General features: G+C 50.6%; 7 pseudogenes; all 7 read left to right on the top strand.

Moving 5' to 3' along the window:
• Positions 1 to 199: 199 nt before the first annotated feature.
• Positions 200 to 410, top strand: LOC124769399 (annotated as a pseudogene).
• A 3,235-nt stretch (positions 411 to 3,645) lies between these two features.
• Positions 3,646 to 3,856, top strand: LOC124769398 (annotated as a pseudogene).
• Positions 3,857 to 7,085: 3,229 nt separating this feature from the next.
• Positions 7,086 to 7,296, top strand: LOC124769457 (annotated as a pseudogene).
• Positions 7,297 to 10,526: 3,230 nt separating this feature from the next.
• On the top strand, positions 10,527 to 10,737 carry LOC124769331 (annotated as a pseudogene).
• A 4,654-nt stretch (positions 10,738 to 15,391) lies between these two features.
• Positions 15,392 to 15,602, top strand: LOC124769397 (annotated as a pseudogene).
• Positions 15,603 to 20,256: 4,654 nt separating this feature from the next.
• LOC124769396 lies at positions 20,257 to 20,467 on the top strand (annotated as a pseudogene).
• A 4,655-nt stretch (positions 20,468 to 25,122) lies between these two features.
• LOC124769395 lies at positions 25,123 to 25,333 on the top strand (annotated as a pseudogene).
• The last annotated feature ends 1,705 nt before the right edge of the window (positions 25,334 to 27,038 follow it).

The raw sequence follows: 27,038 nt of genomic DNA, 5'->3' as shown, positions 1-27,038 counted from the left end.
TATTTATTTCTTTCTATTTAGTTTTTAACATCATCACTTGCTTCACACCTGGAGAGGGAGGTGTGTTTCTGAGTAGTGTGTCGTCGCCCCCAAGGCATAGCAGAGTATGCCTCCGCTTTTATTTTCGGTTTATGGCAATGAGTCTTGCTACTAACAACACCCTGCTTTACGTGCTGCGTCGACACTAGAGGATGGCGGCATTTTTGGAGAGGAAAAGGTAGGTCTATAGGGGAGGTAGGAGGGAAAAAAGTGTAGTATTTGTCTTATCAGCTTAATATCTGATACGTCCTGCATCACACGACCAGAATATTACACTCATTTTTGGCTTATGACGGAGTGCTAGGGGCTTGCTCCACCTCTGTCGCGGGTTGGCCCGGCATTGAAGTACCGCCGGGATCGGCCCACCTAAAATTAATTAAAACACAGCCTGAAATGGGTTAACTTTCTGCAGTGATCAGATATTCCGCTGGTAGCAAAACTTGTCGTAGTTGTTGATGTGCCCAGTAGTTAGTTGCTTACACACCACGATTTCTTTTCATTAATTTAAGATTATCTTAAGAATTTTTTTTTTTTTTTTTTTTTTTTGCGTTTAGCCGGACGGCACTTGCAGCCGCATTACGCTAGGCTGGTAATTTAAGGGGGCACAGGACAGTGCCTTCGGATGCCTCGTTAGTGTCTCTTACGGTCCGGGCACAGATTATTTTAATTACATTTTTTGGAGTTATATCCTTAGCTCCTTGCGAACGTCGTCGTCGTCGCCGCCGCACGCACGCTGAATACGTGTGTACACACGCACACACACATATGCAGTAGGCGGTGGACGATGTAAGCACTCGGCTAGGTGTAGCTCGCGCCAGTATAGCTCGCACCGGCCTGACGCTGCTGTGGGGCGGCCTCACGGCTTCTCCACTGCCCTGGCAGCTAGCGGCGTTCAAATGGGAGTCGCAGTTTACTCCTCGACATGGAGGGTAGTACTGGGATGTTGACGAGTGATCTCGTATTTGGTCGTTCCTTCCGGCACTTGCCTTTGCGATGTTTTCGACGGTCGCCTGTTGCCATATCGGCCCGCACCACCGTGTGTCACTCCCACATGTGGAGCGCACACGCTGCAAGCATTTAGGCCCTGACACTGCGGTTTTTCATCTCTGGCGGTACTCCGCAAGGATACCGCCCTTCGATTGTGCCATTCCAGCACTAATCGAAGTGCTAGGTTTTCCGGCCTGTTAGGAGACCGCTTCTGCAAAACGTGCGAGGAGATGTTTGCTGGTTGCGAGCTACCCGCCGATTTTCTAGCTGTACGTATTGTCCTTAATCCAAAGGTCACAGGTCACTGTCGGGCTAAGGACGTGTTCTTAACACTGATTATAAGTTGGTGGCACGAAGTGTGGCTTCACATCTTAAACAGGTAATGAATAAGGTACACTGGCGTTTCGAATCGAACCACCTTCACTGCTGCTTCTCTATACCGTGATGCTGTCTTACTCACCCACCGCCGACGCTCGAACCCCGGCTTCAATTGATCTCTAGATTTCGCCGGTGCCTTCTCCCATCCTTACCTGCTGGCCGTTATGTCGCGGAAGGGTTTCGGGGAGCACTTCATAAGAGTCATCCGGCACTTCTTGGATGGAGCAAATTCCAGAATCATTGTGAACGGCTGCAGATCACGACCAATTCCCATCAGACGATCAGTTCGACAAGGCTGTCCCTTGTCAGTGTATTTTATCGCTTTGGCGCTGGACCCCATGCTGCGTGACATCGGACGGATGGTCGATGGTGTTCCTTTCCCAGGCGTCACCTTCCGCAGTGCGGCATACGCGGATGGTGTAGGTGTGTTTGTAGCAAACGCCAATGACATCGATTCGGTTCGCCGAGTCCTCCACGTTTATGAACGAGCATCCGGTGCCATGTTAAAATCCAACAAAATGGTGCTAATGCCACTAGGGCCACGATCATTGACCATCGAACGCCCATGCAACCGGATTGTAGGGGAACAACGTATCTTGGGTCTTGAGGTGACTGACTGTCCGCAGCGCATGTTAACACTCACGTGCAGGCGGATTCTCACGCGCATCAGAGGATTTTGCATGAGTCACACTGATCGACGACTCGACCTCCATCAACGAATCCAACTGATTAGTACATACATCCTATCACGGGCATAGTATGTAGCACAACTCCATACGCTACCGAAACAAACCAGCAGAGCCATCTCACAAACAGTATATTGCCTATTGTGGCGGCATGCACTATTCAAAGTTGATGCGCAGAATTGTACACTGCCAAAGGTCGATAGTGGCCTTGGACTCATTGACTTTCCCCGCAAATGTGCGGCAATCCTGATTCAAAGTATCGCCACTTTGCGTGAGATTGACCCAGGTGGTACAACAGCGGTGCTTTTCGACCGTTATCGCCCACAATCGGCGCGTGCACCAGTATGTTTGACACATATTCCATTCCGGATGACGACAGTCAAGGACTATTACCTCAATCAAAGTTACGTCCTAACAGTGGCCACCGACAAGGCACGCACATCGAAGCGCCTTTACTAGGCGCTTCGAGGCCAGCCCACACCACATAAATTGGAGGACAGACGAATGTCGGTCATCTGGCACCAAGCTTGGGCTAATATCAACCACCCAGCCCTTCCCACAGAAGTTTCAGCGCTATGGTATCGCGTTGTAAACAATTTAATACCCACTAATCACCGCCTGGCGGCCATCCGCCTATGGCCCTCGGCTGCTTGCGGCCGATGTGGTGACGTAGACACCAGAGAGCATCGTCTCTTATGCCCTCACGTCACAGAAGTGTGGGACCTTGCACGTGTGCTATTAGCGCTGATCGGTGGGACTACACTGGACTATGTGTCAATCGACTGGTTCCTTACCCCTGATATTCAGACCAACCAACGAACACGACGTAACGCAATGGTGTGGCTCTTGGGCCACACCATTTTCACGATCTATGACCTTTGCCTCACCGATGCTGTCTCTTTCATGGACTACCTTTGGAGCCAGCATCGCCTGGCGGAATCTGACCGGAAATATACCATTACTTTTGGAAGATTTCTTAAAGTTGCAATGGTTCATGGTTATCAAAAGGTGTTCCGGGCTGACTAAGGCACCTCGTATAAGAATTGCCTGAGTGTACCCCTGGATCTTTGTCACTCAGACTTTCAAACTATCCTTGACTTACCCATACCCCAGATTTGATATTGGCCTTCAGTGCATCACTAGAGTAGACTGTTCTATGAGACTGATAATATGGAAATTGTTAACACGGAAATTGTGTGAACCTTGTATGAAAAATTATTGGAAAATTGGAAAACATAATCTATCTTAGAGGATTATTACTTCGTTAATTCTATGGGCGATGGGATTATCTCGCCAGTTTCGTTTGAGTGTGCTGCCGTCGCTGTTTTTTTTTTATTTTGCCTTCATTTCTGTCTTTATTTATTTCTTTCTATTTAGTTTTTAACATCATCACTTGCTTCACACCTGGAGAGGGAGGTGTGTTTCTGAGTAGTGTGTCGTCGCCCCCAAGGCATAGCAGAGTATGCCTCCGCTTTTATTTTCGGTTTATGGCAATGAGTCTTGCTACTAACAACACCCTGCTTTACGTGCTGCGTCGACACTAGAGGATGGCGGCATTTTTGGAGAGGAAAAGGTAGGTCTATAGGGGAGGTAGGAGGGAAAAAAGTGTAGTATTTGTCTTATCAGCTTAATATCTGATACGTCCTGCATCACACGACCAGAATATTACACTCATTTTTGGCTTATGACGGAGTGCTAGGGGCTTGCTCCACCTCTGTCGCGGGTTGGCCCGGCATTGAAGTACCGCCGGGATCGGCCCACCTAAAATTAATTAAAACACAGCCTGAAATGGGTTAACTTTCTGCAGTGATCAGATATTCCGCTGGTAGCAAAACTTGTCGTAGTTGTTGATGTGCCCAGTAGTTAGTTGCTTACACACCACGATTTCTTTTCATTAATTTAAGATTATCTTAAGAATTTTTTTTTTTTTTTTTGCGGTTAGCCGGACGGCACTTGCAGCCGCATTACGCTAGGCTGGTAATTTATGGGGGCACAGGACAGTGCCTTCGGATGCCTCGTTAGCGTCTCTTATGGTCCGGGCACAGATAATTTTAATTACATTTTTTGGAGTTATATCCTTAGCTCCTCGCGAACGTCGTCGTCGTCGCCGCCGCACGCACGCTGAATACGTGTGTACACACGCACACACACATATGCAGTAGGCGGTGGACGATGTAAGCACTCGGCTAGGTGTAGCTCGCGCCAGTATAGCTCGCACCGGCCTGACGCTGCTGTGGGGCGGCCTCACGGCTTCTCCACTGCCCTGGCAGCTAGCGGCGTTCAAATGGGAGTCGCAGTTTACTCCTCGACATGGAGGGTAGTACTGGGATGTTGACGAGTGATCTCGTATTTGGTCGTTCCTTCCGGCACTTGCCTTTGCGATGTTTTCGACGGTCGCCTGTTGCCATATCGGCCCGCACCACCGTGTGTCACTCCCACATGTGGAGCGCACACGCTGCAAGCATTTAGGCCCTGACACTGCGGTTTTTCATCTCTGGCGGTACTCCGCAAGGATACCGCCCTTCGATTGTGCCATTCCAGCACTAATCGAAGTGCTAGGTTTTCCGGCCTGTTAGGAGACCGCTTCTGCAAAACGTGCGAGGAGATGTTTGCTGGTTGCGAGCTACCCGCCGATTTTCTAGCTGTACGTATTGTCCTTAATCCAAAGGTCACAGGTCACTGTCGGGCTAAGGACGTGTTCTTAACACTGATTATAAGTTGGTGGCACGAAGTGTGGCTTCACATCTTAAACAGGTAATGAATAAGGTACACTGGCGTTTCGAATCGAACCACCTTCACCGCTGCTTCTATATACCGTGATGCTGTCTTACTCACCCACCGCCGACGCTCGAACCCCGGCTTCAATTGATCTCTAGATTTCGCCGGTGCCTTCTCCCATCCTTACCTGCTGGCCGTTATGTCGCGGAAGGGTTTCGGGGAGCACTTCATAAGAGTCATCCGGCACTTCTTGGATGGAGCCAATTCCAGAATCATTGTGAACGGCTGCAGATCACGACCAAATCCCATCAGACGATCAGTTCGACAAGGCTGTCCCTTGTCAGTGTATTTTATCGCTTTGGCGCTGGACCCCATGCTGCGTGACATCGGACGGATGGTCGATGGTGTTCCTTTCCCAGGCGTCACCTTCCGCAGTGCGGCATACGCGGATGGTGTAGGTGTGTTTGTAGCAAACGCCAATGACATCGATTCGGTTCGCCGAGTCCTCCACGTTTATGAACGAGCATCCGGTGCCATGTTAAAATCCAACAAAATGGTGCTAATGCCACTAGGGCCACGATCATTGACCATCGAACGCCCATGCAACCGGATTGTAGGGGAACAACGTATCTTGGGTCTTGAGGTGACTGACTGTCCGCAGCGCATGTTAACACTCACGTGCAGGCGGGTTCTCACGCGCATCAGAGGATTTTGCATGAGTCACACTGATCGACGACTCGACCTCCATCAACGAATCCAACTGATTAGTACATACATCCTATCACGGGCATAGTATGTAGCACAACTCCATACGCTACCGAAACAAACCAGCAGAGCCATCTCACAAACAGTATATTGCCTATTGTGGCGGCATGCACTATTCAAAGTTGATGCGCAGAATTGTACACTGCCAAAGGTCGATAGTGGCCTTGGACTCATTGACTTTCCCCGCAAATGTGCGGCAATCCTGATTCAAAGTATCGCCACTTTGCGTGAGATTGACCCAGGTCGTACAACAGCGGTGCTTTTCGACCGTTATCGCCCACAATCGGCGCGTGCACCAGTATGTTTGACACATATTCCATTCCGGATGACGACAGTCAAGGACTATTACCTCAATCAAAGTTACGTCCTAACAGTGGCCACCGACAAGGCACGCACATCGAAGCGCCTTTACTAGGCGCTTCGAGGCCAGCCCACACCACATAAATTGGAGGACAGACGACCGTCGGTCATCTGGCACCAAGCTTGGGCTAATATCAACCACCCAGCCCTTCCCACAGAAGTTTCAGCGCTATGGTATCGCGTTGTAAACAATTTAATACCCACTAATCACCGCCTGGCGGCCATCCGCCTATGGCCCTCGGCTGCTTGCGGCCGATGTGGTGACGTAGACACCAGAGAGCATCGTCTCTTATGCCCTCACGTCACAGAAGTGTGGGACCTTGCACGTGTGCTATTAGCGCTGATCGGTGGGACTACACTGGACTATGTGTCAATCGACTGGTTCCTTACCCCTGATATTCAGACCAACCAACGAACACGACGTAACGCAATGGTGTGGCTCTTGGGCCACACCATTTTCACGATCTATGACCTTTGCCTCACCGATGCTGTCTCTTTCATGGACTACCTTTGGAGCCAGCATCGCCTGGCGGAATCTGACCGGAAATATACCATTACTTTTGGAAGATTTCTTAAAGTTGCAATGGTTCATGGTTATCAAAAGGTGTTCCGGGCTGACTAAGGCACCTCGTATAAGAATTGCCTGAGTGTACCCCTGGATCTTTGTCACTCAGACTTTCAAACTACCCTTGACTTACCCATACCCCAGATTTGATATTGGCCTTCAGGGCATCACTAGAGTAGACTGTTCTATGATACTGATAATATGGAAATTGGTAACACGGAAATTGTGTGAACCTTGTATGAAAAATTATTGGAAAATTGGAAAAAACATAATCTATCTTAGAGGATTATTACTTCGTTAATTCTATGGGCGATGGGATTATCTCGCCAGTTTCGTTTGAGTGTGCTGCCGTCGCTGTGTTTTTTTATTTTGCCTTCATTTCTGTCTTTATTTATTTCTTTCTATTTAGTTTTTAACATCATCACTTGCTTCACACCTGGAGAGGGAGGTGTGTTTCTGAGTAGTGTGTCGTCGCCCCCAAGGCATAGCAGAGTATGCCTCCGCTTTTATTTTCGGTTTATGGCAATGAGTCTTGCTACTAACAACACCCTGCTTTACGTGCTGCGTCGACACTAGAGGATGGCGGCATTTTTGGAGAGGAAAAGGTAGGTCTATAGGGGAGGTAGGAGGGAAAAAAGTGTAGTATTTGTCTTATCAGCTTAATATCTGATACGTCCTGCATCACACGACCAGAATATTACACTCATTTTTGGCTTATGACGGAGTGCTAGGGGCTTGCTCCACCTCTGTCGCGGGTTGGCCCGGCATTGAAGTACCGCCGGGATCAGCCCACCTAAAATTAATTAAAACACAGCCTGAAATGGGTTAACTTTCTGCAGTGATCAGATATTCCGCTGGTAGCAAAACTTGTCGTAGTTGTTGATGTGCCCAGTAGTTAGTTGCTTACACACCACGATTTCTTTTCATTAATTTAAGATTATCTTAAGAATTTTTTTTTTTTTTTTTTGCGGTTAGCCGGACGGCACTTGCAGCCGCATTACGCTAGGCTGGTAATTTATGGGGGCACAGGACAGTGCCTTCGGATGCCTCGTTAGCGTCTCTTATGGTCCGGGCACAGATAATTTTAATTACATTTTTTGGAGTTATATCCTTAGCTCCTCGCGAACGTCGTCGTCGTCGCCGCCGCACGCACGCTGAATACGTGTGTACACACGCACACACACATATGCAGTAGGCGGTGGACGATGTAAGCACTCGGCTAGGTGTAGCTCGCGCCAGTATAGCTCGCACCGGCCTGACGCTGCTGTGGGGCGGCCTCACGGCTTCTCCACTGCCCTGGCAGCTAGCGGCGTTCAAATGGGAGTCGCAGTTTACTCCTCGACATGGAGGGTAGTACTGGGATGTTGACGAGTGATCTCGTATTTGGTCGTTCCTTTCGGCACTTGCCTTTGCGATGTTTTCGACGGTCGCCTGTTGCCATATCGGCCCGCACCACCGTGTGTCACTCCCACATGTGGAGCGCACACGCTGCAAGCATTTAGGCCCTGACACTGCGGTTTTTCATCTCTGGCGGTACTCCGCAAGGATACCGCCCTTCGATTGTGCCATTCCAGCACTAATCGAAGTGCTAGGTTTTCCGGCCTGTTAGGAGACCGCTTCTGCAAAACGTGCGAGGAGATGTTTGCTGGTTGCGAGCTACCCGCCGATTTTCTAGCTGTACGTATTGTCCTTAATCCAAAGGTCACAGGTCACTGTCGGGCTAAGGACGTGTTCTTAACACTGATTATAAGTTGGTGGCACGAAGTGTGGCTTCACATCTTAAACAGGTAATGAATAAGGTACACTGGCGTTTCGAATCGAACCACCTTCACCGCTGCTTCTATATACCGTGATGCTGTCTTACTCACCCACCGCCGACGCTCGAACCCCGGCTTCAATTGATCTCTAGATTTCGCCGGTGCCTTCTCCCATCCTTACCTGCTGGCCGTTATGTCGCGGAAGGGTTTCGGGGAGCACTTCATAAGAGTCATCCGGCACTTCTCGGATGGAGCAAATTCCAGAATCATTGTGAACGGCTGCAGATCACGACCAATTCCCATCAGACGATCAGTTCGACAAGGCTGTCCCTTGTCAGTGTATTTTATCGCTTTGGCGCTGGACCCCATGCTGCGTGACATCGGACGGATGGTCGATGGTGTTCCTTTCCCAGGCGTCACCTTCCGCAGTGCGGCATACGCGGATGGTGTAGGTGTGTTTGTAGCAAACGCCAATGACATCGATTCGGTTCGCCGAGTCCTCCACGTTTATGAACGAGCATCCGGTGCCATGTTAAAATCCAACAAAATGGTGCTAATGCCACTAGGGCCACGATCATTGACCATCGAACGCCCATGCAACCGGATTGTAGGGGAACAACGTATCTTGGGTCTTGAGGTGACTGACTGTCCGCAGCGCATGTTAACATTCACGTGCAGGCGGATTCTCACGCGCATCAGAGGATTTTGCATGAGTCACACTGATCGACGACTCGACCTCCATCAACGAATCCAACTGATTAGTACATACATCCTATCACGGGCATAGTATGTAGCACAACTCCATACGCTACCGAAACAAACCAGCAGAGCCATCTCACAAACAGTATATTGCCTATTGTGGCGGCATGCACTATTCAAAGTTGATGCGCAGAATTGTACACTGCCAAAGGTCGATAGTGGCCTTGGACTCATTGACTTTCCCCGCAAATGTGCGGCAATCCTGATTCAAAGTATCGCCACTTTGCGTGAGATTGACCCAGGTCGTACAACAGCGGTGCTTTTCGACCGTTATCGCCCACAATCGGCGCGTGCACCAGTATGTTTGACACATATTCCATTCCGGATGACGACAGTCAAGGACTATTACCTCAATCAAAGTTACGTCCTAACAGTGGCCACCGACAAGGCACGCACATCGAAGCGCCTTTACTAGGCGCTTCGAGGCCAGCCCACACCACATAAATTGGAGGACAGACGACCGTCGGTCATCTGGCACCAAGCTTGGGCTAATATCAACCACCCAGCCCTTCCCACAGAAGTTTCAGCGCTATGGTATCGCGTTGTAAACAATTTAATACCCACTAATCACCGCCTGGCGGCCATCCGCCTATGGCCCTCGGCTGCTTGCGGCCGATGTGGTGACGTAGACACCAGAGAGCATCGTCTCTTATGCCCTCACGTCACAGAAGTGTGGGACCTTGCACGTGTGCTATTAGCGCTGATCGGTGGGACTACACTGGACTATGTGTCAATCGACTGGTTCCTTACCCCTGATATTCAGACCAACCAACGAACACGACGTAACGCAATGGTGTGGCTCTTGGGCCACACCATTTTCACGATCTATGACCTTTGCCTCACCGATGCTGTCTCTTTCATGGACTACCTTTGGAGCCAGCATCGCCTGGCGGAATCTGACCGGAAATATACCATTACTTTTGGAAGATTTCTTAAAGTTGCAATGGTTCATGGTTATCAAAAGGTGTTCCGGGCTGACTAAGGCACCTCGTATAAGAATTGCCTGAGTGTACCCCTGGATCTTTGTCACTCAGACTTTCAAACTACCCTTGACTTACCCATACCCCAGATTTGATATTGGCCTTCAGGGCATCACTAGAGTAGACTGTTCTATGATACTGATAATATGGAAATTAATAACACGGAAATTGTGTGAACCTTGTATGAAAAATTATTGGAAAATTGGAAAAAACATAATCTATCTTAGAGGATTATTACTTCGTTAATTCTATGGGCGATGGGATTATCTCGCCAGTTTCGTTTGAGTGTGCTGCCGTCGCTGTGGTTTTTTATTTTGCCTTCATTTCTGTCTTTATTTATTTCTTTCTATTTAGTTTTTAACATCATCACTTGCTTCACACCTGGAGAGGGAGGTGTGTTTCTGAGTAGTGTGTCGTCGCCCCCAAGGCATAGCAGAGTATGCCTCCGCTTTTATTTTCGGTTTATGGCAATGAGTCTTGCTACTAACAACACCCTGCTTTACGTGCTGCGTCGACACTAGAGGATGGCGGCATTTTTGGAGAGGAAAAGGTAGGTCTATAGGGGAGGTAGGAGGGAAAAAAGTGTAGTATTTGTCTTATCAGCTTAATATCTGATACGTCCTGCATCACACGACCAGAATATTACACTCATTTTTGGCTTATGACGGAGTGCTAGGGGCTTGCTCCACCTCTGTCGCGGGTTGGCCCGGCATTGAAGTACCGCCGGGATCAGCCCACCTAAAATTAATTAAAACACAGCCTGAAATGGGTTAACTTTCTGCAGTGATCAGATATTCCGCTGGTAGCAAAACTTGTCGTAGTTGTTGATGTGCCCAGTAGTTAGTTGCTTACACACCACGATTTCTTTTCATTAATTTAAGATTATCTTAAGAATTTTTTTTTTTTTTTTGCGGTTAGCCGGACGGCACTTGCAGCCGCATTACGCTAGGCTGGTAATTTATGGGGGCACAGGACAGTGCCTTCGGATGCCTCGTTAGCGTCTCTTATGGTCCGGGCACAGATAATTTTAATTACATTTTTTGGAGTTATATCCTTAGCTCCTCGCGAACGTCGTCGTCGTCGCCGCCGCACGCACGCTGAATACGTGTGTACACACGCACACACACATATGCAGTAGGCGGTGGACGATGTAAGCACTCGGCTAGGTGTAGCTCGCGCCAGTATAGCTCGCACCGGCCTGACGCTGCTGTGGGGCGGCCTCACGGCTTCTCCACTGCCCTGGCAGCTAGCGGCGTTCAAATGGGAGTCGCAGTTTACTCCTCGACATGGAGGGTAGTACTGGGATGTTGACGAGTGATCTCGTATTTGGTCGTTCCTTCCGGCACTTGCCTTTGCGATGTTTTCGACGGTCGCCTGTTGCCATATCGGCCCGCACCACCGTGTGTCACTCCCACATGTGGAGCGCACACGCTGCAAGCATTTAGGCCCTGACACTGCGGTTTTTCATCTCTGGCGGTACTCCGCAAGGATACCGCCCTTCGATTGTGCCATTCCAGCACTAATCGAAGTGCTAGGTTTTCCGGCCTGTTAGGAGACCGCTTCTGCAAAACGTGCGAGGAGATGTTTGCTGGTTGCGAGCTACCCGCCGATTTTCTAGCTGTACGTATTGTCCTTAATCCAAAGGTCACAGGTCACTGTCGGGCTAAGGACGTGTTCTTAACACTGATTATAAGTTGGTGGCACGAAGTGTGGCTTCACATCTTAAACAGGTAATGAATAAGGTACACTGGCGTTTCGAATCGAACCACCTTCACCGCTGCTTCTACACTCCTGGAAATTGAAATAAGAACACCGTGAATTCATTGTCCCAGGAAGGGGAAACTTTATTGACACATTCCTGGGGTCAGATACATCACATCATCACACTGACAGAACCACAGGCACATAGACACAGGCAACAGAGCATGCACAATGTCGGCACTAGTACAGTGTATATCCACCTTTCGCAGCAATGCAGGCTGCTATTCTCCCATGGAGACGATCGTAGAGATGCTGGATGTAGTCCTGTGGAATGGCTTGCCATGCCATTTCCACCTGGCGCCTCAGTTGGACCAGCGTTCGTGCTGGACGTGCAGACCGCGTGAGACGACGCTTCATCCAGTCCCAAACATGCTCAATGGGGGACAGATCCGGAGATCTTGCTGGCCAGGGTAGTTGACTTACACCTTCTAAAGCACGTTGGGTGGCACGGGATACATGCGGACGTGCATTGTCCTGTTGGAACAGCAAGATCTCTTGCCGGTCTAGGAATGGTAGAACGATGGGTTCGATGACGGTTTGGATGTACCGTGCACTATTCAGTGTCCCCTCGACGATCACCAGTGGTGTACGGCCAGTGTAGGAGATCGCTCCCCACACCATGATGCCGGGTGTTGGCCCTGTGTGCCTCGGTCGTATGCAGTCCTGATTGTGGCGCTCACCTGCACGGCGCCAAACACGCATACGACCATCATTGGCACCAAGGCAGAAGCGACTCTCATCGCTGAAGACGACACGTCTCCATTCGTCCCTCCATTCACGCCTGTCGCGACACCACTGGAGGCGGGCTGCACGATGTTGGGGCGTGAGCGGAAGACGGCCTAACGGTGTGCGCGACCGTAGCCCAGCTTCATGGAGACGGTTGCGAATGGTCCTCGCCGATACCCCAGGAGCAACAGTGTCCCTAATTTGCTGGGAAGTGGCGGTGCGGTCCCCTACGGCACTGCGTAGGATCCTACGGTCTTGGCGTGCATCCGTGCGTCGCTGCGGTCCGGTCCCAGGTCGACGGGCACGTGCACCTTCCGCCGACCACTGGCGACAACATCGATGTACTGTGGAGACCTCACGCCCCACGTGTTGAGCAATTCGGCGGTACGTCCACCCGGCCTCCCGCATGCCCACTATACGCCCTCGCTCAAAGTCCTTCTACTGCACATTCGGTTCACGTCCACGATGTCGCGGCATGCTACCAGTGTTAAAGACTGCGATGGAGCTCCGTATGCCACGGCAAACTGGCTGACACTGACGGCGGCGGTGCGCAAATGCTGCGCGGCTAGCGCCATTCGACGGCCAACACCGCGGTTCCTGGTGTGTCCGCTGTGCCGTGCGTGTGATCATTGCTTGTACAGCCCTCTCGCAGTGTCCGGAGCAAGTATGGTGGGTCTGACACACCGGTGTCAATGTGTTCTTTTTTCCATTTCCAGGAGTGTATATACCGTGATGCTGTCTTACTCACCCACCGCCGACGCTCGAACCCCGGCTTCAATTGATCTCTAGATTTCGCCGGTGCCTTCTCCCATCCTTACCTGCTGGCCGTTATGTCGCGGAAGGGTTTCGGGGAGCACTTCATAAGAGTCATCCGGCACTTCTTGGATGGAGCAAATTCCAGAATCATTGTGAACGGCTGCAGATCACGACCAATTCCCATCAGACGATCAGTTCGACAAGGCTGTCCCTTGTCAGTGTATTTTATCGCTTTGGCGCTGGACCCCATGCTGCGTGACATCGGACGGATGGTCGATGGTGTTCCTTTCCCAGGCGTCACCTTCCGCAGTGCGGCATACGCGGATGGTGTAGGTGTGTTTGTAGCAAACGCCAATGACATCGATTCGGTTCGCCGAGTCCTCCACGTTTATGAACGAGCATCCGGTGCCATGTTAAAATCCAACAAAATGGTGCTAATGCCACTAGGGCCACGATCATTGACCATCGAACGCCCATGCAACCGGATTGTAGGGGAACAACGTATCTTGGGTCTTGAGGTGACTGACTGTCCGCAGCGCATGTTAACACTCACTTGCAGGCGGATTCTCACGCGCATCAGAGGATTTTGCATGAGTCACACTGATCGACGACTCGACCTCCATCAACGAATCCAACTGATTAGTACATACATCCTATCACGGGCATAGTATGTAGCACAACTCCATACGCTACCGAAACAAACCAGCAGAGCCATCTCACAAACAGTATATTGCCTATTGTGGCGGCATGCACTATTCAAAGTTGATGCGCAGAATTGTACACTGCCAAAGGTCGATAGTGGCCTTGGACTCATTGACTTTCCCCGCAAATGTGCGGCAATCCTGATTCAAAGTATCGCCACTTTGCGTGAGATTGACCCAGGTCGTACAACAGCGGTGCTTTTCGACCGTTATCGCCCACAATCGGCGCGTGCACCAGTATGTTTGACACATATTCCATTCCGGATGACGACAGTCAAGGACTATTACCTCAATCAAAGTTACGTCCTAACAGTGGCCACCGACAAGGCACGCACATCGAAGCGCCTTTACTAGGCGCTTCGAGGCCAGCCCACACCACATAAATTGGAGGACAGACGACCGTCGGTCATCTGGCACCAAGCTTGCGCTAATATCAACCACCCAGCCCTTCCCACAGAAGTTTCAGCGCTATGGTATCGCGTTGTAAACAATTTAATACCCACTAATCACCGCCTGGCGGCCATCCGCCTATGGCCCTCGGCTGCTTGCGGCCGATGTGGTGACGTAGACACCAGAGAGCATCGTCTCTTATGCCCTCACGTCACAGAAGTGTGGGACCTTGCACGTGTGCTATTAGCGCTGATCGGTGGGACTACACTGGACTATGTGTCAATCGACTGGTTCCTTACCCCTGATATTCAGACCAACCAACGAACACGACGTTACGCAATGGTGTGGCTCTTGGGCCACACCATTTTCACGATCTATGACCTTTGCCTCACCGATGCTGTCTCTTTCATGGACTACCTTTGGAGCCAGCATCGCCTGGCGGAATCTGACCGGAAGTATACCATTACTTTTGGAAGATTTCTTAAAGTTGCAATGGTTCATGGTTATCAAAAGGTGTTCCGGGCTGACTAAGGCACCTCGTATAAGAATTGCCTGAGTGTACCCCTGGATCTTTGTCACTCAGACTTTCAAACTACCCTTGACTTACCCATACCCCAGATTTGATATTGGCCTTCAGGGCATCACTAGAGTAGACTGTTCTATGATACTGATAATATGGAAATTGGTAACACGGAAATTGTGTAAACCTTGTATGAAAAATTATTGGAAAATTGGAAAACACATAATCTATCTTAGAGGATTATTACTTCGTTAATTCTATGGGCGATGGGATTATCTCGCCAGTTTCGTTTGAGTGTGCTGCCGTCGCTGTTTTTTTTTTTATTTTGCCTTCATTTCTGTCTTTATTTATTTCTTTCTATTTAGTTTTTAACATCATCACTTGCTTCACACCTGGAGAGGGAGGTGTGTTTCTGAGTAGTGTGTCGTCGCCCCCAAGGCATAGCAGAGTATGCCTCCGCTTTTATTTTCGGTTTATGGCAATAAGTCTTGCTACTAACAACACCCTGCTTTACGTGCTGCGTCGACACTAGAGGATGGCGGCATTTTTGGAGAGGAAAAGGTAGGTCTATAGGGGAGGTAGGAGGGAAAAAAGTGTAGTATTTGTCTTATCAGCTTAATATCTGATACGTCCTGCATCACACGACCAGAATATTACACTCATTTTTGGCTTATGACGGAGTGCTAGGGGCTTGCTCCACCTCTGTCGCGGGTTGGCCCGGCATTGAAGTACCGCCGGGATCGGCCCACCTAAAATTAATTAAAACACAGCCTGAAATGGGTTAACTTTCTGCAGTGATCAGATATTCCGCTGGTAGCAAAACTTGTCGTAGTTGTTGATGTGCCCAGTAGTTAGTTGCTTACACACCACGATTTCTTTTCATTAATTTAAGATTATCTTAAGAATTTTTTTTTTTTTTTTTGCGGTTAGCCGGACGGCACTTGCAGCCGCATTACGCTAGGCTGGTAATTTATGGGGGCACAGGACAGTGCCTTCGGATGCCTCGTTAGCGTCTCTTATGGTCCGGGCACAGATAATTTTAATTACATTTTTTGGAGTTATATCCTTAGCTCCTCGCGAACGTCGTCGTCGTCGCCGCCGCACGCACGCTGAATACGTGTGTACACACGCACACACACATATGCAGTAGGCGGTGGACGATGTAAGCACTCGGCTAGGTGTAGCTCGCGCCAGTATAGCTCGCACCGGCCTGACGCTGCTGTGGGGCGGCCTCACGGCTTCTCCACTGCCCTGGCAGCTAGCGGCGTTCAAATGGGAGTCGCAGTTTACTCCTCGACATGGAGGGTAGTACTGGGATGTTGACGAGTGATCTCGTATTTGGTCGTTCCTTCCGGCACTTGCTTTTGCGATGTTTTCGACGGTCGCCTGTTGCCATATCGGCCCGCACCACCGTGTGTCACTCCCACATGTGGAGCGCACACGCTGCAAGCATTTAGGCCCTGACACTGCGGTTTTTCATCTCTGGCGGTACTCCGCAAGGATACCGCCCTTCGATTGTGCCATTCCAGCACTAATCGAAGTGCTAGGTTTTCCGGCCTGTTAGGAGACCGCTTCTGCAAAACGTGCGAGGAGATGTTTGCTGGTTGCGAGCTACCCGCCGATTTTCTAGCTGTACGTATTGTCCTTAATCCAAAGGTCACAGGTCACTGTCGGGCTAAGGACGTGTTCTTAACACTGATTATAAGTTGGTGGCACGAAGTGTGGCTTCACATCTTAAACAGGTAATGAATAAGGTACACTGGCGTTTCGAATCGAACCACCTTCACCGCTGCTTCTACACTCCTGGAAATTGAAATAAGAACACCGTGAATTCATTGTCCCAGGAAGGGGAAACTTTATTGACACATTCCTGGGGTCAGATACATCACATCATCACACTGACAGAACCACAGGCACATAGACACAGGCAACAGAGCATGCACAATGTCGGCACTAGTACAGTGTATATCCACCTTTCGCAGCAATGCAGGCTGCTATTCTCCCATGGAGACGATCGTAGAGATGCTGGATGTAGTCCTGTGGAATGGCTTGCCATGCCATTTCCACCTGGCGCCTCAGTTGGACCAGCGTTCGTGCTGGACGTGCAGACCGCGTGAGACGACGCTTCATCCAGTCCCAAACATGCTCAATGGGGGACAGATCCGGAGATCTTGCTGGCCAGGGTAGTTGACTTACACCTTCTAAAGCACGTTGGGTGGCACGGGATACATGCGGACGTGCATTGTCCTGTTGGAACAGCAAGATCTCTTGCCGGTCTAGGAATGGTAGAACGATGGGTTCGATGACGGTTTGGATGTACCGTGCACTATTCAGTGTCCCCTCGACGATCACCAGTGGTGTACGGCCAGTGTAGGAGATCGCTCCCCACACCATGATGCCGGGTGTTGGCCCTGTGTGCCTCGGTCGTATGCAGTCCTGATTGTGGCGCTCACCTGCACGGCGCCAAACACGCATACGACCATCATTGGCACCAAGGCAGAAGCGACTCTCATCGCTGAAGACGACACGTCTCCATTCGTCCCTCCATTCACGCCTGTCGCGACACCACTGGAGGCGGGCTGCACGATGTTGGGGCGTGAGCGGAAGACGGCCTAACGGTGTGCGCGACCGTAGCCCAGCTTCATGGAGACGGTTGCGAATGGTCCTCGCCGATACCCCAGGAGCAACAGTGTCCCTAATTTGCTGGGAAGTGGCGGTGCGGTCCCCTACGGCACTGCGTAGGATCCTACGGTCTTGGCGTGCATCCGTGCGTCGCTGCGGTCCGGTCCCAGGTCGACGGGCACGTGCACCTTCCGCCGACCACTGGCGACAACATCGATGTACTGTGGAGACCTCACGCCCCACGTGTTGAGCAATTCGGCGGTACGTCCACCCGGCCTCCCGCATGCCCACTATACGCCCTCGCTCAAAGTCCTTCTACTGCACATTCGGTTCACGTCCACGATGTCGCGGCATGCTACCAGTGTTAAAGACTGCGATGGAGCTCCGTATGCCACGGCAAACTGGCTGACACTGACGGCGGCGGTGCGCAAATGCTGCGCGGCTAGCGCCATTCGACGGCCAACACCGCGGTTCCTGGTGTGTCCGCTGTGCCGTGCGTGTGATCATTGCTTGTACAGCCCTCTCGCAGTGTCCGGAGCAAGTATGGTGGGTCTGACACACCGGTGTCAATGTGTTCTTTTTTCCATTTCCAGGAGTGTATATACCGTGATGCTGTCTTACTCACCCACCGCCGACGCTCGAACCCCGGCTTCAATTGATCTCTAGATTTCGCCGGTGCCTTCTCCCATCCTTACCTGCTGGCCGTTATGTCGCGGAAGGGTTTCGGGGAGCACTTCATAAGAGTCATCCGGCACTTCTTGGATGGAGCAAATTCCAGAATCATTGTGAACGGCTGCAGATCACGACCAATTCCCATCAGACGATCAGTTCGACAAGGCTGTCCCTTGTCAGTGTATTTTATCGCTTTGGCGCTGGACCCCATGCTGCGTGACATCGGACGGATGGTCGATGGTGTTCCTTTCCCAGGCGTCACCTTCCGCAGTGCGGCATACGCGGATGGTGTAGGTGTGTTTGTAGCAAACGCCAATGACATCGATTCGGTTCGCCGAGTCCTCCACGTTTATGAACGAGCATCCGGTGCCATGTTAAAATCCAACAAAATGGTGCTAATGCCACTAGGGCCACGATCATTGACCATCGAACGCCCATGCAACCGGATTGTAGGGGAACAACGTATCTTGGGTCTTGAGGTGACTGACTGTCCGCAGCGCATGTTAACACTCACTTGCAGGCGGATTCTCACGCGCATCAGAGGATTTTGCATGAGTCACACTGATCGACGACTCGACCTCCATCAACGAATCCAACTGATTAGTACATACATCCTATCACGGGCATAGTATGTAGCACAACTCCATACGCTACCGAAACAAACCAGCAGAGCCATCTCACAAACAGTATATTGCCTATTGTGGCGGCATGCACTATTCAAAGTTGATGCGCAGAATTGTACACTGCCAAAGGTCGATAGTGGCCTTGGACTCATTGACTTTCCCCGCAAATGTGCGGCAATCCTGATTCAAAGTATCGCCACTTTGCGTGAGATTGACCCAGGTCGTACAACAGCGGTGCTTTTCGACCGTTATCGCCCACAATCGGCGCGTGCACCAGTATGTTTGACACATATTCCATTCCGGATGACGACAGTCAAGGACTATTACCTCAATCAAAGTTACGTCCTAACAGTGGCCACCGACAAGGCACGCACATCGAAGCGCCTTTACTAGGCGCTTCGAGGCCAGCCCACACCACATAAATTGGAGGACAGACGACCGTCGGTCATCTGGCACCAAGCTTGCGCTAATATCAACCACCCAGCCCTTCCCACAGAAGTTTCAGCGCTATGGTATCGCGTTGTAAACAATTTAATACCCACTAATCACCGCCTGGCGGCCATCCGCCTATGGCCCTCGGCTGCTTGCGGCCGATGTGGTGACGTAGACACCAGAGAGCATCGTCTCTTATGCCCTCACGTCACAGAAGTGTGGGACCTTGCACGTGTGCTATTAGCGCTGATCGGTGGGACTACACTGGACTATGTGTCAATCGACTGGTTCCTTACCCCTGATATTCAGACCAACCAACGAACACGACGTTACGCAATGGTGTGGCTCTTGGGCCACACCATTTTCACGATCTATGACCTTTGCCTCACCGATGCTGTCTCTTTCATGGACTACCTTTGGAGCCAGCATCGCCTGGCGGAATCTGACCGGAAGTATACCATTACTTTTGGAAGATTTCTTAAAGTTGCAATGGTTCATGGTTATCAAAAGGTGTTCCGGGCTGACTAAGGCACCTCGTATAAGAATTGCCTGAGTGTACCCCTGGATCTTTGTCACTCAGACTTTCAAACTACCCTTGACTTACCCATACCCCAGATTTGATATTGGCCTTCAGGGCATCACTAGAGTAGACTGTTCTATGATACTGATAATATGGAAATTGGTAACACGGAAATTGTGTAAACCTTGTATGAAAAATTATTGGAAAATTGGAAAACACATAATCTATCTTAGAGGATTATTACTTCGTTAATTCTATGGGCGATGGGATTATCTCGCCAGTTTCGTTTGAGTGTGCTGCCGTCGCTGTTTTTTTTTTATTTTGCCTTCATTTCTGTCTTTATTTATTTCTTTCTATTTAGTTTTTAACATCATCACTTGCTTCACACCTGGAGAGGGAGGTGTGTTTCTGAGTAGTGTGTCGTCGCCCCCAAGGCATAGCAGAGTATGCCTCCGCTTTTATTTTCGGTTTATGGCAATAAGTCTTGCTACTAACAACACCCTGCTTTACGTGCTGCGTCGACACTAGAGGATGGCGGCATTTTTGGAGAGGAAAAGGTAGGTCTATAGGGGAGGTAGGAGGGAAAAAAGTGTAGTATTTGTCTTATCAGCTTAATATCTGATACGTCCTGCATCACACGACCAGAATATTACACTCATTTTTGGCTTATGACGGAGTGCTAGGGGCTTGCTCCACCTCTGTCGCGGGTTGGCCCGGCATTGAAGTACCGCCGGGATCGGCCCACCTAAAATTAATTAAAACACAGCCTGAAATGGGTTAACTTTCTGCAGTGATCAGATATTCCGCTGGTAGCAAAACTTGTCGTAGTTGTTGATGTGCCCAGTAGTTAGTTGCTTACACACCACGATTTCTTTTCATTAATTTAAGATTATCTTAAGAATTTTTTTTTTTTTTTTTTGCGGTTAGCCGGACGGCACTTGCAGCCGCATTACGCTAGGCTGGTAATTTATGGGGGCACAGGACAGTGCCTTCGGATGCCTCGTTAGCGTCTCTTATGGTCCGGGCACAGATAATTTTAATTACATTTTTTGGAGTTATATCCTTAGCTCCTCGCGAACGTCGTCGTCGTCGCCGCCGCACGCACGCTGAATACGTGTGTACACACGCACACACACATATGCAGTAGGCGGTGGACGATGTAAGCACTCGGCTAGGTGTAGCTCGCGCCAGTATAGCTCGCACCGGCCTGACGCTGCTGTGGGGCGGCCTCACGGCTTCTCCACTGCCCTGGCAGCTAGCGGCGTTCAAATGGGAGTCGCAGTTTACTCCTCGACATGGAGGGTAGTACTGGGATGTTGACGAGTGATCTCGTATTTGGTCGTTCCTTCCGGCACTTGCTTTTGCGATGTTTTCGACGGTCGCCTGTTGCCATATCGGCCCGCACCACCGTGTGTCACTCCCACATGTGGAGCGCACACGCTGCAAGCATTTAGGCCCTGACACTGCGGTTTTTCATCTCTGGCGGTACTCCGCAAGGATACCGCCCTTCGATTGTGCCATTCCAGCACTAATCGAAGTGCTAGGTTTTCCGGCCTGTTAGGAGACCGCTTCTGCAAAACGTGCGAGGAGATGTTTGCTGGTTGCGAGCTACCCGCCGATTTTCTAGCTGTACGTATTGTCCTTAATCCAAAGGTCACAGGTCACTGTCGGGCTAAGGACGTGTTCTTAACACTGATTATAAGTTGGTGGCACGAAGTGTGGCTTCACATCTTAAACAGGTAATGAATAAGGTACACTGGCGTTTCGAATCGAACCACCTTCACCGCTGCTTCTACACTCCTGGAAATTGAAATAAGAACACCGTGAATTCATTGTCCCAGGAAGGGGAAACTTTATTGACACATTCCTGGGGTCAGATACATCACATCATCACACTGACAGAACCACAGGCACATAGACACAGGCAACAGAGCATGCACAATGTCGGCACTAGTACAGTGTATATCCACCTTTCGCAGCAATGCAGGCTGCTATTCTCCCATGGAGACGATCGTAGAGATGCTGGATGTAGTCCTGTGGAATGGCTTGCCATGCCATTTCCACCTGGCGCCTCAGTTGGACCAGCGTTCGTGCTGGACGTGCAGACCGCGTGAGACGACGCTTCATCCAGTCCCAAACATGCTCAATGGGGGACAGATCCGGAGATCTTGCTGGCCAGGGTAGTTGACTTACACCTTCTAAAGCACGTTGGGTGGCACGGGATACATGCGGACGTGCATTGTCCTGTTGGAACAGCAAGATCTCTTGCCGGTCTAGGAATGGTAGAACGATGGGTTCGATGACGGTTTGGATGTACCGTGCACTATTCAGTGTCCCCTCGACGATCACCAGTGGTGTACGGCCAGTGTAGGAGATCGCTCCCCACACCATGATGCCGGGTGTTGGCCCTGTGTGCCTCGGTCGTATGCAGTCCTGATTGTGGCGCTCACCTGCACGGCGCCAAACACGCATACGACCATCATTGGCACCAAGGCAGAAGCGACTCTCATCGCTGAAGACGACACGTCTCCATTCGTCCCTCCATTCACGCCTGTCGCGACACCACTGGAGGCGGGCTGCACGATGTTGGGGCGTGAGCGGAAGACGGCCTAACGGTGTGCGCGACCGTAGCCCAGCTTCATGGAGACGGTTGCGAATGGTCCTCGCCGATACCCCAGGAGCAACAGTGTCCCTAATTTGCTGGGAAGTGGCGGTGCGGTCCCCTACGGCACTGCGTAGGATCCTACGGTCTTGGCGTGCATCCGTGCGTCGCTGCGGTCCGGTCCCAGGTCGACGGGCACGTGCACCTTCCGCCGACCACTGGCGACAACATCGATGTACTGTGGAGACCTCACGCCCCACGTGTTGAGCAATTCGGCGGTACGTCCACCCGGCCTCCCGCATGCCCACTATACGCCCTCGCTCAAAGTCCTTCTACTGCACATTCGGTTCACGTCCACGATGTCGCGGCATGCTACCAGTGTTAAAGACTGCGATGGAGCTCCGTATGCCACGGCAAACTGGCTGACACTGACGGCGGCGGTGCGCAAATGCTGCGCGGCTAGCGCCATTCGACGGCCAACACCGCGGTTCCTGGTGTGTCCGCTGTGCCGTGCGTGTGATCATTGCTTGTACAGCCCTCTCGCAGTGTCCGGAGCAAGTATGGTGGGTCTGACACACCGGTGTCAATGTGTTCTTTTTTCCATTTCCAGGAGTGTATATACCGTGATGCTGTCTTACTCACCCACCGCCGACGCTCAAACCCCGGCTTCAATTGATCTCTAGATTTCGCCGGTGCCTTCTCCCATCCTTACCTGCTGGCCGTTATGTCGCGGAAGGGTTTCGGGGAGCACTTCATAAGAGTCATCCGGCACTTCTTGGATGGAGCAAATTCCAGAATCATTGTGAACGGCTGCAGATCACGACCAATTCCCATCAGACGATCAGTTCGACAAGGCTGTCCCTTGTCAGTGTATTTTATCGCTTTGGCGCTGGACCCCATGCTGCGTGACATCGGACGGATGGTCGATGGTGTTCCTTTCCCAGGCGTCACCTTCCGCAGTGCGGCATACGCGGATGGTGTAGGTGTGTTTGTAGCAAACGCCAATGACATCGATTCGGTTCGCCGAGTCCTCCACGTTTATGAACGAGCATCCGGTGCCATGTTAAAATCCAACAAAATGGTGCTAATGCCACTAGGGCCACGATCATTGACCATCGAACGCCCATGCAACCGGATTGTAGGGGAACAACGTATCTTGGGTCTTGAGGTGACTGACTGTCCGCAGCGCATGTTAACACTCACTTGCAGGCGGATTCTCACGCGCATCAGAGGATTTTGCATGAGTCACACTGATCGACGACTCGACCTCCATCAACGAATCCAACTGATTAGTACATACATCCTATCACGGGCATAGTATGTAGCACAACTCCATACGCTACCGAAACAAACCAGCAGAGCCATCTCACAAACAGTATATTGCCTATTGTGGCGGCATGCACTATTCAAAGTTGATGCGCAGAATTGTACACTGCCAAAGGTCGATAGTGGCCTTGGACTCATTGACTTTCCCCGCAAATGTGCGGCAATCCTGATTCAAAGTATCGCCACTTTGCGTGAGATTGACCCAGGTCGTACAACAGCGGTGCTTTTCGACCGTTATCGCCCACAATCGGCGCGTGCACCAGTATGTTTGACACATATTCCATTCCGGATGACGACAGTCAAGGACTATTACCTCAATCAAAGTTACGTCCTAACAGTGGCCACCGACAAGGCACGCACATCGAAGCGCCTTTACTAGGCGCTTCGAGGCCAGCCCACACCACATAAATTGGAGGACAGACGACCGTCGGTCATCTGGCACCAAGCTTGCGCTAATATCAACCACCCAGCCCTTCCCACAGAAGTTTCAGCGCTATGGTATCGCGTTGTAAACAATTTAATACCCACTAATCACCGCCTGGCGGCCATCCGCCTATGGCCCTCGGCTGCTTGCGGCCGATGTGGTGACGTAGACACCAGAGAGCATCGTCTCTTATGCCCTCACGTCACAGAAGTGTGGGACCTTGCACGTGTGCTATTAGCGCTGATCGGTGGGACTACACTGGACTATGTGTCAATCGACTGGTTCCTTACCCCTGATATTCAGACCAACCAACGAACACGACGTTACGCAATGGTGTGGCTCTTGGGCCACACCATTTTCACGATCTATGACCTTTGCCTCACCGATGCTGTCTCTTTCATGGACTACCTTTGGAGCCAGCATCGCCTGGCGGAATCTGACCGGAAGTATACCATTACTTTTGGAAGATTTCTTAAAGTTGCAATGGTTCATGGTTATCAAAAGGTGTTCCGGGCTGACTAAGGCACCTCGTATAAGAATTGCCTGAGTGTACCCCTGGATCTTTGTCACTCAGACTTTCAAACTACCCTTGACTTACCCATACCCCAGATTTGATATTGGCCTTCAGGGCATCACTAGAGTAGACTGTTCTATGATACTGATAATATGGAAATTGGTAACACGGAAATTGTGTAAACCTTGTATGAAAAATTATTGGAAAATTGGAAAACACATAATCTATCTTAGAGGATTATTACTTCGTTAATTCTATGGGCGATGGGATTATCTCGCCAGTTTCGTTTGAGTGTGCTGCCGTCGCTGTTTTTTTTTTATTTTGCCTTCATTTCTGTCTTTATTTATTTCTTTCTATTTAGTTTTTAACATCATCACTTGCTTCACACCTGGAGAGGGAGGTGTGTTTCTGAGTAGTGTGTCGTCGCCCCCAAGGCATAGCAGAGTATGCCTCCGCTTTTATTTTCGGTTTATGGCAATAAGTCTTGCTACTAACAACACCCTGCTTTACGTGCTGCGTCGACACTAGAGGATGGCGGCATTTTTGGAGAGGAAAAGGTAGGTCTATAGGGGAGGTAGGAGGGAAAAAAGTGTAGTATTTGTCTTATCAGCTTAATATCTGATACGTCCTGCATCACACGACCAGAATATTACACTCATTTTTGGCTTATGACGGAGTGCTAGGGGCTTGCTCCACCTCTGTCGCGGGTTGGCCCGGCATTGAAGTACCGCCGGGATCGGCCCACCTAAAATTAATTAAAACACAGCCTGAAATGGGTTAACTTTCTGCAGTGATCAGATATTCCGCTGGTAGCAAAACTTGTCGTAGTTGTTGATGTGCCCAGTAGTTAGTTGCTTACACACCACGATTTCTTTTCATTAATTTAAGATTATCTTAAGAATTTTTTTTTTTTTTTTTTTGCGGTTAGCCGGACGGCACTTGCAGCCGCATTACGCTAGGCTGGTAATTTATGGGGGCACAGGACAGTGCCTTCGGATGCCTCGTTAGCGTCTCTTATGGTCCGGGCACAGATAATTTTAATTACATTTTTTGGAGTTATATCCTTAGCTCCTCGCGAACGTCGTCGTCGTCGCCGCCGCACGCACGCTGAATACGTGTGTACACACGCACACACACATATGCAGTAGGCGGTGGACGATGTAAGCACTCGGCTAGGTGTAGCTCGCGCCAGTATAGCTCGCACCGGCCTGACGCTGCTGTGGGGCGGCCTCACGGCTTCTCCACTGCCCTGGCAGCTAGCGGCGTTCAAATGGGAGTCGCAGTTTACTCCTCGACATGGAGGGTAGTACTGGGATGTTGACGAGTGATCTCGTATTTGGTCGTTCCTTCCGGCACTTGCTTTTGCGATGTTTTCGACGGTCGCCTGTTGCCATATCGGCCCGCACCACCGTGTGTCACTCCCACATGTGGAGCGCACACGCTGCAAGCATTTAGGCCCTGACACTGCGGTTTTTCATCTCTGGCGGTACTCCGCAAGGATACCGCCCTTCGATTGTGCCATTCCAGCACTAATCGAAGTGCTAGGTTTTCCGGCCTGTTAGGAGACCGCTTCTGCAAAACGTGCGAGGAGATGTTTGCTGGTTGCGAGCTACCCGCCGATTTTCTAGCTGTACGTATTGTCCTTAATCCAAAGGTCACAGGTCACTGTCGGGCTAAGGACGTGTTCTTAACACTGATTATAAGTTGGTGGCACGAAGTGTGGCTTCACATCTTAAACAGGTAATGAATAAGGTACACTGGCGTTTCGAATCGAACCACCTTCACCGCTGCTTCTATATACCGTGATGCTGTCTTACTCACCCACCGCCGACGCTCGAACCCCGGCTTCAATTGATCTCTAGATTTCGCCGGTGCCTTCTCCCATCCTTACCTGCTGGCCGTTATGTCGCGGAAGGGTTTCGGGGAGCACTTCATAAGAGTCATCCGGCACTTCTTGGATGGAGCAAATTCCAGAATCATTGTGAACGGCTGCAGATCACGACCAATTCCCATCAGACGATCAGTTCGACAAGGCTGTCCCTTGTCAGTGTATTTTATCGCTTTGGCGCTGGACCCCATGCTGCGTGACATCGGACGGATGGTCGATGGTGTTCCTTTCCCAGGCGTCACCTTCCACAGTGCGGCATACGCGGATGGTGTAGGTGTGTTTGTAGCAAACGCCAATGACATCGATTCGGTTCGCCGAGTCCTCCACGTTTATGAACGAGCATCCGGTGCCATGTTAAAATCCAACAAAATGGTGCTAATGCCACTAGGGCCACGATCATTGACCATCGAACGCCCATGCAACCGGATTGTAGGGGAACAACGTATCTTGGGTCTTGAGGTGACTGACTGTCCGCAGCGCATGTTAACACTCACGTGCAGGCGGATTCTCACGCGCATCAGAGGATTTTGCATGAGTCACACTGATCGACGACTCGACCTCCATCAA

The sequence above is a fragment of the Schistocerca piceifrons genome, unplaced genomic scaffold, assembly GCF_021461385.2.
Source record: "Schistocerca piceifrons isolate TAMUIC-IGC-003096 unplaced genomic scaffold, iqSchPice1.1 HiC_scaffold_701, whole genome shotgun sequence".
Taxonomy (NCBI): Eukaryota; Metazoa; Arthropoda; class Insecta; order Orthoptera; family Acrididae; genus Schistocerca; species Schistocerca piceifrons.
This window is presented reverse-complemented; position numbering and strand designations above follow the sequence as displayed.